Raw genomic sequence first — 14,405 nt, forward strand, 5'->3', positions numbered from 1 at the left:
ACTCTTGGGGATAGTCGACCACATCTCGGGTGTATACAGGGTGTAACGGCTATAATTGCAGATGTTTCTATTACTGCCTGAATACGGTGTACTGCACAACATTATGTCAGCATTCAGGTAATTTGCAACTTATAATTATAGCTAACACAAGTGATATGTTTGTAGCTTGATTAGCCTCTCCAAGTGTGTGTGGCAAGAAGAAGCCATTAATGCTTATTTTCTCTTGGGAAGAAACACAGATGTTGAAGTGTGGACACGAGGACGCCAAATCGTTAGTCTATCCCGAAAGGTGTAGTCGACTTAGTGGTGTTGTTAGGACTGTGCAGAAAACATCAAGTCATAAAGTTTGTGACGTCTTTGTGAGAAGACTGCACGACGGAGAGAAAAAACTACCAACACATACATTAGTGTACTTTTTGAAGTACCACTGCACTTACACCCACTAGACCCTGTATGTGGGATACCAACGCAATCTCGACATTTCGCCAGGAGATGATAGGATTGGCATTCATCAACACGTCGCGAAATTTCGACGTAGCCTCATCAGTGCCAGTAACGTTCACGCACTAGTACGAAACATTTAGAAGGTCAAGAGAGAAAAATGACGAGTAAGTATTATCATTCCCAACCAGTTCTTCGAAGCTCGTAATGTTATTCTGTAACGTAAAGAGCTTTGATAAATACAGAAAAAAGTAAAAATTGTTTTGAACCTGCCACTTAACAATAAAAAATTGGACTTTGAAATAGGTCTACTTCAACGAGATATTAAATTATTCACTACCACACCGATATTTAGTGTTGCAAAATTCTAAATTTAGGAATCTGTGGTATAGCAATGAGGGAGAGTTCTGTAGTATACTAGCAAGTAACATGCTTTCTGGGTCCTGCATCTGAATAATTGTCACGGGAACAGTCCATAGTTGTTGTTGTTGTGGTCTTCAGTCCTGAGACTGGTTTGATGCAGCTCTCCATGCTACTCTATCCTGTGCAAGCTTCTTCATCTCCCCGTACCTACTGCAACCTAAATCCTTCTGAATCTGCTTAGTGTATTGATCTCTTGGTCTCCCTCTACGATTTTTACCCTCCACGCTTCCCTCCAATGCTAAATTTGTGATCCCTTGATGCCTCAATATATGTCCTACCAACCGATGCCTTCTTCTAGTCAAGTTGTGCCACAAACTTCTCTTCTCCCCAATCCTATTCAATACTTCCTCATTAGTTACATGATCTACCCACCTTATCTTTAGCATTCTTCTGTAGCACCACATTTCGAAAGCTTCTATTCTCTTCTTGTCCAAACTGGTTATCGTCCATGTTTCACTTCCATACATGGCTACACTCCATACAAATAATTTCAGAAACGACTTCCTGACACTTAAATCTATACTCGATGTTAACAAATTTCTCTTCTTCAGAAAAGATTTCCTAGCCATTGCCAGTACACATTTTATATCTTCTCTACGTCGACCATCATCAGTTATTTTGCTCCCCAAATAGCAAAACTCCTTTACTACTTGAAGTGTCTCATTTCCTAATCTAATTCCCTCAGCATCACCCGACTTAATTCGACTAAATTCCATTATCTTCGTTTTGCTTTTGTTGATGTTCATCTTATACCCACCTTTAAAGACACTATCCATTCCATTCAACTGCTCTTCCAAGTCCTTTGCTGTCTCTGACAGAATTACAATGTCATCGGCGAACCTCAAAGTTTTTATTTCTTCCCCACGGATTTTTATACCAACTACAAATTTTTCTTTTGTTTCCTTCACTGCTCGCTCAATATACAGATTGAATAACATCGGGGAGAGACTACAACCCTGTCTCACTCCCTTCCCAACCACTGCTTCCCCTTCATGTCCCTCAACTCTTATAACTGCCGTCTGGTTTCTGTACAAATTGTAAATAGCCTTTTGCCCCCTGTATTTTACCCCTGCCATCTCAAGAATTAGAGAAAGCTTTTGACAATGTTGACTGGAATACGCTCTTTCAAAGTCTACAAATGCTAGAAACGTAGGTTTGCCTTTCCTTAATCTAGCTTCTAAGATAAGTCGTAGGGTCAGAATTGCCTCACGTGTTCCAACATTTCTATGGAATTCAAACTGATCTTCCCCGAGGTCGGCTTCTACCAGTTTTTCCATTCGTCTGTAAAGAATCCGCGTTAGTATTTTGCAGCCGTGACTTACTAAACTGATAGTTCGGTAATTTTCACATTTGTCAACACCTGATTTCTTGGGGATTGGAATTATTATATTCTTCTTGAAGTCTGAGGTATTTCGCCTGTTTCATACATCTTGCACACCAGATGGTAGAGTTTCGTAAGGGCTGGATCTCCCAAGGCTGTCAATAGTTCTAATGGAATGTTGTCTACTCCCGGGTGCCTTGTTTCGACTCAGGTCTTTCAGTGCTCTGTCAAACTCTTCACGCAGTATTATATTTCCCATTTCATCTTCATCTACATCATCTTCCATTTCCATAATATTGTCCTCAAGTACATCGCCTCTATATACTCCTTCCACCTTTCTGCTTTCCCTTCCTTGCTTAGAACTGGGTTTCCATCTGAGCTTTTTATATTCATACAAGTGGTTCTCTTTTCTCTGAAGGTTTCTTTAATTTTCCTGTAGGTTGTATCTATCTTACCCCTAGTGAGATAAACCTCTACATCCTTACATTTGTTCTCTAGCCATCCCTGCTTAGCCATTTTGCACTTCCTGTCGATATCATTTTTGAGACGTTTGTATTCCTTTTTGCCTGCTTCATTTACTGCATTTTTATATTTTCTCCTTTCATCAATTAAATTCAATATATCTTCTGTTACCCAAGGATTTCTATTAGCCCTCGTCTTTTTACCTACTTGATCCTCTGCTGCCTTCACTACTTCATCCCTCAGAGCTACCCATACTTCTTCTACTGTATTTCCTTCCCCCATTCCTGTCAATTGTTCCCTTATGCTCCCCCTGAAACCCTGTACTACCTCTGGTTTAGTCAGTTTATCCAGGTCCCCTCTCCTTAAATTCCCACCTTTTTGCAGTTTCTTCAGTTTTAATCTACAGGTCCTAACCAATAGATTGTGGTCAGAAGCTCAGTTAATAAAATAACAAAATTTACAAAATGTCTTATGACAATTTTTTTTTGTTGTCTTCATGATCGACTGCTGTAGCTCTCATGTTGAAGACGTTTTGATGGCCACATAGCATGACCTACTAGGTTTGTAGCTGGTGAGTTGAAAATCCGAAACCTAACAGGATTTGTCATGAAACAATATAAAGAACATATATAAGATACTTAATATTGACACCTTGTTCCTGGGACGGCCAGTGTGGCCGAACGGCTCTAGGCGCTTCAGTCTGGAACCGCGCAACCGCTACGTTCGCAGGTTCGAATCCTGCCTCGGGCATGGATGTGTGTGATGTCCTCAGGTTAGTTAGGTTCAAGTAGTTCTAAGTTTCAGGAGAGTGATGACCTCAGATGTTAAGTCCCATGGCGCTCAGAGCCATTTCAACCTTGTTCCTGGAAACACAAAGTAGATGTTTGTGCATTCCTCTGTGTTCCAGGTGTGCACTTATCACTATTATGATTCGTTAAATTCATGTTTATGTGACAGTTGTCGTGTATCGTGAATTTATTTAATGTTTGTGTATCACTATACTCACTATTCACAGACATTGTATCAATGTAATTACAGTTCGTATATATCTGTCAATAGAATAGTCCAGTATTGTCTTTTGTGCAGATATTTGGATATTTTATCATCAGAGTCCCATCACACAATCACACTTCAAGCATTAATTACAGTTCATTACATGTCATGATTTCCTTGACTACAAATGCGATATACATCAGTGGATACTTTTCACATAATCATATAGTGAGTACCCTTTAGTAATAACGATATTATAAGTATTTAACGAGAGCTTAGCTGTTACTGATAATTGTGTATGGTTCTTGTTGCCTCAACCACGCAATAACCACTAACGTTGGTTTTGAAAAAGGAAATTTATTCTGATGAAATTGCAAGAGGCAGAAATATACCGCCTTCTTTTTTGTTTTAGATAAGACGATTTCAACTTGATGTAATTGGGTCAGTTTACCAGATTTTCTGTCTTTTTTAATAAAAGAAGTAACTACAAATGCGAATTTGGTGTTAATGCACAAATGTCTGTACGTGTGCATATTTGGTTATTACTAAACCTAATAACACTATAATTACTAGCTAATTGAAAGAACAACATAAAATTGAAAAATTCCAGTACACTAACTAACTGCAACTGTTTAATAAATCTCGTTTCATTCTACATATTGCAGCATTTTCGTAATGAATTGGTAAGAAAGATCTTGAATTGCGAGAATAATGGCTCAGCAATTGAAATCTTTTAACTGTCACGAAATAACTCATAATAAGAAGGAATTCTAAATATTATTTAATCAGAAAAATTAAAAAATTAACTTCAAACAGCGTATTGCAGCCCTTTACGTAAATATTACGAATCCAGTTCTTCTACTGTGAGAATAACAACTTGCCAGACAATAACTTTAACTCACAGTGGAACATGACAAAATTGAAACATTACCTTAAATCTAACAGAACAAAAGTTACATCTAAGAAAACACACTAAAAGAAGACAAACTTAGATATTAATTATACACAAAAAATTAAGCCCCCCACATAAAGATATTCACACAGAAACGTACTATATTATTATTTATTATAAGGCATCACTCATAGAACTTTTTCAGGTCCTTATGATGATATAAACCCTTCACCTTTCTAGTTTCAGAGTGTTGTAATAAATAACTACCTTCATGTGGTATATTACTTATTATGTAAGGTCCAGAATAAACTTCTTGCCACTTCTTATTCTGTATCTTCATTAAATATGACTTCAGGTCTGTTTTAACAATATCTTATCCCAATATTAAATACTATAAGGTTACCCATTTCAGTATTATATTTTTCCTTTCTTTTTAGAGCAGCAGATTTTAACTTCTGTCAGACTAGTCTTTGCGTCTTGCCACTTCAGAAATTACAGGTATGGAATTAACCCACTCGTTCTTTTCAGGTTCATTAAGCATGAGTTCAACAGGTGTATGATTGGTAGATAAATGCCATAGGTTATTCGGTACATTTTCGAATACAGATACATGGTCTATCCACTTATATTGTTGCCTGGGAGCATATGGTCTAATAAATCGATTGAACTCTCTAAACACTCTGGATGGAATCAACTTATTAACATGTGTTTGACCTTATTCCCTGTCATGCAGTGTTTCCATTCATTTATTTCTAATGAAAGATGAAGCATTATCAGATAACATTATGTGCAGTAAGTAATTTTCAGGAATACTTGTCTTCCATATCCTAAAGTTGTTGTTCCTCTTATAAAATAAGATATCATTATACAACTTATATTTAACAGAATAGTTTTCTCTTCATTTATCATTCGAGCTCTTACTTGTTTCTAGTATATGACTCTCTTTTCTAACAGCCCTAGATTTTTACACATAGACAGATATTGACTTTGAATGGAGAATTCTTAATTATCAGTGTTCTAAAAGCAGATGATTGTTCAACAATTTCATTTAAACCATTTGGGCCTTGTGGCAGTCATAATAGAGGATCAGCCACTTCATTATCTTTACCGCTAATGTATTTAATTCTGTATCATAACTTTGAAGCACTAATGCCCATCTGGCAAGTATAGTATCTAGTAATTTACAGGTCAATAGAAAGCATACTGACTGGTGGTGTGTATATACTGTAAAGCGTTTTCTATAAATGAAATAATTGCACTTTTCCAATGCCCATTGTACAGCCAAAACCTCCAGTTCTGTTCGGTGTAATTACGTTCGTTGAATGATAGAACTTGACTCACAAACTCAATTACTTTAATTTCTTTTTCATCCCCTATTACCTGGAGTAAAGATGAGAATAACCCAGTTAAACCTGCGTTAGTGAATAAATAAAAGTCTTCAGTTATATTATGGTGGTACAAAATAGATGGGATAGCTAAAACGTTTTTGATCTGTTTATAGACTTCTGCACAGTTTGTTGACAAGTACTAAGAAGTATTTTTCCGAAACAAATTTAATAAATGATCGTTACCCAGTAGATGGTTGGGTACAAATTTTCTAAGAAACGAAGCCAAACCTAAAAATTATTTCAGTTACCATTTGTTTGTTGCATGTGGTATGTTTCTTATTGCATCCAGTTTTTTTTGGATTGGGTTTGATTCCTGTAGGTTACATAATGTGACTTAAAACATTTAATTTGATTCTTACCAAACTTAGAAAAGGTATTTAAGAAATTCAATTATTATGGTGTAACACCAAATTTTAAAAAGTCTAAGACTTCGATTCTTTCTTCCCAAGGTTCTGTAGCGAGTAGAATATCATCTACATATGATGTAATTCTATTAACTCATGTCCTAGCACTGTATCCAAGACTGCTATGAATATTCCACCACTTATGTTTAGCACAAAAGCCATAGCCAGACACTGGTAGCTTCTTCCAGAAAATATATTATCTGTACATTTTCTGAATTATTCATGAAGATTTATTTGTCAGAACGAGGTCTTATGTCTACAGAACTTACACATTTCATAGTATGAAATTTTTATAACAACTCTTCGAAGTTCTCTAGACATATTCTAACACGTACAATAATGTTATTTATATGTCAAACATCCATCATGAGTCTAATGCTACTGTCTGGTTTGCGAAAGCTGACAAAGGACGGCTGTAGGGGGAATGTGAAGGTTCTACAATATTCCATTCCAACAGCTTACGAATTTCTTTTGATATGGCTTCTTTCTTAGACCAAGGTATGAAATATGATGACCTACAAAATGTTTTATGAGGATGTATTTCTAGATGACAAACATAACCTTTTATTACACATGGTTACTATAAAAAATGTTATAACCCTCGTTAATAAATGACTTAACTAGATCTGTTTGTGTTCTGTAAAATAAGTTGACTAAGCTACTTTTTCATTAATATGATCACTGAGCTCTGTGTTCATTGCATTAATGGTCTGAGTTTGCATATTATCACACCAATCTACACTATTAGGCATGATATATCTTATATTTATACCAATGTCATACTTTAAAAGATGATCAACATTGCTTACCAGATTTAATGTAATCATGTTACCACTATTGTCTAATATAATAGTACCTAAATATAGGTCTATCACCGCTTTCATTATATATAAGAATTCCGATCCCCAGATACACTGTACAGATAATTTCTTCATGACCAAGACGTTTCATTGTAAAATGGTTCAAATGGCTCTGAGCACTATGGGACTCAACTGCTGTGGTCATAAGTCCCCTAGAACTTAGGTTAGTTAGGTTTAAGTAGTTCTAAGGACAGCACACAACACCCAGCCATCACGAGGCAGAGAAAATCCCTGAGCCCGCCGGGAATCGAACCCGGGCGTGGGAAGCGAGAACGCTACCGCACGACCACGAGATGCGGGCGTGTTTCATTGTAGTACATACTTCTAGACTTTATATCGACCATGATCTGGAACTTAATTAATTGGATTTGCCACCCAAACGCGCTGGTAGCATTACATTTCTAAATAGGCAATATTGGAATCTTTCTTAGAATATTTAGTTGTTTCTATTGCTTATAATCTATCACAGACATAGTTGCACCGGTGTGAACAGTAATATCAACAGGTATAACATATATATGAGCTTTAATTACAGCTCGGATTATCTTATTATCAGATTTATCCTCAAAAGACACTCCACCTAATCGTCTTCAATCTTCTCGCCGGCATCTATCTGACCACTGTCAACATGTTTTGTGAATTGCCTCCCTCTTCCTGTGCGACGAGCCTCGGAAGGCTTCAATTGGCCTTCATAACATTTCTGATTTGTTAGTACCGATAGGTGGTTCATCAGTAACGTCTGTTATACTAATTTAATTATTTTGTCGTGACCACACCTTTGATGTGATTGCCTTCAAATTTTGCACACCTGGTTTTTTCTTCTAGTTATTCCAGTCATTTATGTAGTGAATGAGGTTGATGATACTGTGTACTGCTTGTAGCTATAAATAAGGAATCATGATCAGGACAGCATTGGGAATAAAGTTAGAAGAAAAACGATTTTCCATACTTATGAGGGAAGAAACTAATTTGTAGTATGTAAGAGCTGGGAGGTATTTATGTAACATTTCAGTTCTGCAGGAAGAGAATCATTTTCAGGTTTCACTTGTGATATGATGAGTGTGTGACATTAAAGTTTAAAATATGGATAGGTTTCTGGGGCTATTTTATGCATTGGGACATGGTATTATTAAAAATCAACCAGGAAAAGGAGGTTTTGTATTGAGTTATGAAAAGTATGTGGCATCAGGGTTATTGGTACTAGAGTTGAGGGTTCAAATGGCTCTGAGCACTATGGGAATTAACTGCTGAGGTCATCAATCCCCTACAACTTAGAACTACTTAAACCTAACTAACCTAAGGACATCACGCACATCCATTCCCAAGGCAGGATTCGAACCTGCGACCGTAGCGGTCACACGGTTCCAGACTGTAGCGCCTAGAACCACTCATCCACTCCGTCCAGCGGTATTGGGGTTGACTGACATAGACTGAATAACAAAGAATTTCTTTGTTTATACACTGCTGGGAAAGTAACAAGCACAAATGTCCATCATTAGCCCTACTGGCATTAGAGAAGACAAATTATCTTTCCAGACAGATTTATGTCAAGTGACTAGTGCTTCTTATTAGTTAACATGACAACTGTTTTTTCACACAACTTACATACACTGCATTCTCAGCACATGTCGGAGACATTAGCCAGTAACATATATAATCTTGTGGCAATTAGAACAAACAGATTTGGTTATTGTGTAATTTTCAATGGCGGTGTGCTTTACATACAATGATAATGATTATCTTTGCTATATCACAAACTACATAAATTCAATCCCAAATAATGCTATCTATGTTAACACATTATCTAGTATTTCAACATGAAGCATGTAGAAAAACATAAGTGAAATTTACAATGAATATTTCTGCTTTGACCTGTTCGTTCAAAATAATGTCTGGATCTTTCATCATGTATAAGAAACTTCCTATTTGATGTAAAATATTTAGCACATATCTTTTTTTATTGGTGGGTGGAACTGACAAGCATTGCGTAATTTTACTAAATTTGTTGTTTTAACTGTGAGCCAATGAAGATAATTTCATGCCAGTGAGATTCAGATGTGGTATAAATATTGTTTTGAAAATTCCTTACGTCTAGTTCCTATTTGATGTAAAATATTTAGCACATATCTTTTTTTATTGGTGGGTGGAACTGACAAGCATTGTGTAATTTTACTAAATTTGTTGTTTTAACTGTGAGCCAATGAAGATAATTTCATGCCAGTGAAATTCAGATGTGTAATTGCTTTTAGCCCCAATATGTTAACTTATAAACAGTCAGACGAGTAAATTTACAGGACTGACCTAGAGAATGGCAAATTTGTGATCTCATTATGTTGTGTATACTGATGTTTTTTCTCAGACTAGCTTTTTTGAGCTTTATTTACTTTCATTTATTTTGTTATTTTACCCAGAATGTTTAAATCTTTCTGGCTCTGTCTGAGATGTAAGCAAGACTTCTTAAAGATATTACTAACAGTAAATTTTGCAATAAGGTTGATATACGGTTTTTGTGTAACAATAACAATACTTGTAGTAATTAATAAATGTATTACGGCAAGGTCAGTTAGCTCACTTTCTTCAATGAACATAAGAACTTATGCGATAAAACAACCAAAATTTACCTACACATCATACTCAAGAAATTTTGAGTGATTCGGGTTCTCAATTTTCACTATTTTCGGTCTGTAGAGGTACGGCAACTGTACTGGTTGGTCAAGTTCTGTTTTGTTATAATTGTTGCATCTTTGTATCGATTTCAGATATCGAAAAATAGAGGCTATGAATTCGCTGTTTGATCATGCCTATGTTTACTCCATGAGTCAAGGGAAACTCATTTGCCGTGGAAGTGCTATCTTAAGGCTGAGTGTACTCTGTTAATCAGTCACATGTCGATGTTTTCAGGTTAATTCTCTTTCTAATGCAAGCGTCTTGCTTACTATTTACTATAAGTGGCGAAATTTTTTCTTTCATCACAGGTAACGAAGGTATCCTGGAGTTCTAGCCGATGTAGAAATGGCGAGTAGAAGAGACCTCTTAAGATCAGTAGCACCATACTACGCCACCTGCAGGATTTTCGGGTTGACGCCGTTCACAGTGGAAACTGAGAAGTGTGAGCTACGGAGGACACGTGCTGGTACACTGTACGCAGCTGTTGTTCTCGTCATTAACGTGGCAATAAGAGCACATGAGGTAACCTGGTTGCAAGCTATAAACGCGAGAAAAGAAAGGATTCCATCACCTTTGTGTGGTTGGTTGCCTATATGATGACATGACCAAGCTGACGGCGGTCACCGCAGACTTGTTTCGAAACATCCACAAGTCTCACAGGATCCTCAGTCTTTTGTCTTATCGGGACAGTGGTATCCTGGAGTCGCGCCATTACTCCAGTGCGGCGGTGAGGATCTCCAGCAAATTGGTGTTTGCAGGCTGTCTCGCGCTACGTGTAGCTGCTGTAACGTTGAAATTTCTGAGTATTGAAATGAAATGGACATACATGTTAACACTGCTCTCAAGTTGTATTGCACTTACCGCTGTTTCCAGGTATGTGGACTTAGTACTTCTGGTGAGGAGTGACTTACGTCAACTCAACCAGTGTCTGAGAGCTACAGAGCAAGTGAGATGCCAGCGGCGACCATTTGCTGACCGCTACCGGAAGCTGAGGAGAGTCTACTCCGCACTGTGTAACCTGTCCCAGGAGGTCTTTTCGGGCCACCAGATATTCTTAGTTTTATTCATGGTGACAGAGTTGTTCAGTATATCTTAGAATGCAGTTGCCGCTGTTTTATTACAGCATCATAAACACCTAGTGGTGAGACGTATTTTGCTTATATCGTGGCAGTCGTCACAGGTGTTAATGGCGTCAGCGGCTTCGCACGCGCTGACCAGTGAGGCGGCGCAGACAGCTCCTGCCCTGTGCCGGCTATTCCTGGGTTCGTCTCTTCGCAGCTCAGCAGCGCAGCTGCGCCACTTCTGACGACGCTTGTAGAATACATGCCTATTAGATGAATTTTTATCAGAATCTCAGGTAGTTATTAAAAGTGTGTAGTGTTGTACATAATGAGACCTCAGTTCTTCAAAAATTTCCCTTGCTTAGTATTGCACAACACAGCCAAAGGGTACAAAAATGGATGATTTCAAGTCTGTTGTGCAGTATATCCAGGTATACTGTCGCTAGCTTCACTCAAAACCAACATGTAGCATCCCATCGGTGGAAACCATAGGAGACAAATCAAAGCTGCTGCACTTTTTTCACTACATTAAACTTTCACGCAATTGGTAATTATTAATAGCAAGACTGAATAGATCTACTTAGACAAAGATATAAATTGCACCAATTTATAATTCTCGAAGCACATAATAAGTTATTACATTTCAGTGTAAGAGAAAACTTCAGGAAATATAACTGGAATGTTTTTAGAGGGGACAGAGTGTTGCAAGAGACGATAGGAAGCTGAGTTCCTCAGAAGAATACAGAAGATTAACAAAGAGTTTCAAATGGTAAATGGAGGCACAAGATGGGTCAACAGCAAAAAGCCACGATTAGTAGCTGACGTAGGCGAGTGTATACCGTGTTTCGTCATTGTCTTCAGACGGACGTCAAATATGGGTTGCTGCAGCTCGAAAAACTTACCGCTACAAAAATCATACTAGTGTTAATCTCGGACTATTACTTACTTTGTTCCATAGAGAACTGGGACCAACACAGTCTTAAACACCACTTCAGTTGTAGAAACTGTAATTAAACAAATCAAGGATCAGTGAAACGGAGTTGATATCGAGGCCTTAATCACAATTATTACTTCCTTTGACCCAACTCACCATGTCTCGCGTAACCCGAATAAATCATTGGAATGGAAGACAAAAGATGCACTGCCTCGGCAGGGGTGACCTTGACCTTTTTACACTCGTTGTGTGCTCAGTGAGTATAAGCCACTGAGCGTTAAGATGGTAACCTCACAGCACATCAGATTCACTTTCATCCTCACAGCTTACTGACTCTGGCTCAAATATCGAACAAACGAGGCAGATAGCATTATATACTCATCTGACACAGACGAAGAGACAAATATTGCAAATCAGAACTCACTATTCAGCATACTATGACAGAACCACTTCTTCATGCTGACAACTGTGGAATCCTACAGTTGTAATAGAGACTTTTGAAGAATATAAATATCCACAACATGTCAGATCGTGCCTGCACATATCTTCAATAAAGACTGGTTTCTGTCGAAAAAGAATATCACGCATTCAAGGAAACATCAAGTAAAGTCTAAACATAACTGTCATAAATCCTCCTACATATCATTCACAGCATGTACTGAACCTTATAACATAGAAAATATCCAGTCATAATCACATGTCACAGTTTCACACTCACAACAAACGCAAGTTCTTATCTTGTATCTTCTGACTAAACCATAGGTTATTCAGATAAATCCAGTATCACTTCGTGAAAACACTCACGAAAATCATATGATGAAGTTAGACAATCAACAATAACCCTCAAATTAGACCTGACGCAAAAGAGCTGCACAATGCATGTAGAAAACACACACACACACACACACACACACACACACAACAGAAATTTTGTTCTGAAAACTAACATATATCTATGTTTGTTACTAAATGACCATCTCTAATGATCTCAATATCAATGGCGAGTTATTCTAGTCTTAGACCAGATAGAATTTATGCAGGGTCATGCAGACCTCAGTGTATGGTACTTTGATGGTAGCATATTTCCTGATGTTCAGGTGTCTAGTGTAACATATATAGTGTTTGAGCTTATGTTCTTGTTAAGTTTCTTTGTGTAACCAGGCTGTTCTCTTTTGAGTATATTTTAACGTTTTTAAAGGGTTTCTTTGCATGAGTGAGATATTAGACAAGTGTCTAGATGGTTTCTTCCATATGAGAGGCAATATATCCAACAGTCTTGCTACATTGGATCTCACACAACCAACAAAGTTCAGCAATGTCACATCTGGTTAGTACTTGGGTGGGTTATCTTCTGGATATTCCACGTGCTATTTGATTTGAAAGACTGGTAATTGGTTGCCGCACAATATGACTATCATTACTGTAGTTGCAACATGTGATGAAGAATTTGGTACTCTTCAGGAATAATATTGATGAGAGAGTGTACAGTGATTTTCTTAATTATGAGGATGAGTAAGACAGTGTGCTGTGTTCTTACACATGATTTGATTGTAGATGTGGTTATCATATACAGGGTAGTCCATTGGTCGTGACCGGGCCAAATATCTCACGAAATAAGCGTCAAACGAAAAACTACAAAGAACGAGAGTCGTCTAGCTTGAAGGGGGAAACCAGAAGGCTCTATGGTTGGCCCGCTAGATGGCGCTCCCCTAGGGCAAACGGATATCAACTGCGTTTTTTTAAACAGGAACGCCCCTTTTTTATTACATATTCGTGTAGTACGTAAAGAAATATGAATGCTTTAGTTGCACCACTTTTTTCGCTTTGTGGTAGGTGGCGCTGTAATAGTCACAAATATATGGCTCACAATTTTAGACGAACAGTTGGTAACAGGTAGGTTTTTTAAATTAAAATACAGAACGTAGGTACGTTTGAACATTTTATTTCGGTTGTTCCAATGTGATACATGTACCTTTGTGAACTTATCATTTCTGAGAACGCATGCTGTTACAGCGTGATTACCTGTAAATACCACATTAATGCAATAAATGCTCAAAGTGATGTCCGTCAACCTCAATGCATTTGGCAATACGTGTAACGACATTCCTTTCAACAGCGAGTAGGTCGCCTTCCATAATGTTCACACATGCACTGACAATGCGCTGACGTATGTTGTCAGGCGTTGTCGGTGGATCACGATAGCAAATATCCTTCTACTTTCCCCACAGAAAGAAATCCGGGGACGTCAGATCCGGTGAACGTGCGGGCCATGGTATGGTGCTTCGACGACTAATCCACCTGTCATGAAATATGCTATTCAATACCGCTTCAACCGCACGCGAGCTATGTGCCGGACATCCATCATATTGGAAGTACATCGCCGTTCTGGCATGCAGTGAAACATCTTGTAGTAACATCGGTAGAACATTACGTAGGAAATCAGCATACATTACACCATTTAGATTGCCATGGATAAAATGGGGGCCAGTTATCCTTCCTCCCACAATGCCGCACCAGACATTAACCTGCCAAAGTCGCTGATGTTCCACTTGTCGCAGC

The sequence above is a fragment of the Schistocerca cancellata genome, chromosome 1 (assembly GCF_023864275.1).
Source record: "Schistocerca cancellata isolate TAMUIC-IGC-003103 chromosome 1, iqSchCanc2.1, whole genome shotgun sequence".
NCBI classification, from domain to species: Eukaryota; Metazoa; Arthropoda; class Insecta; order Orthoptera; family Acrididae; genus Schistocerca; species Schistocerca cancellata.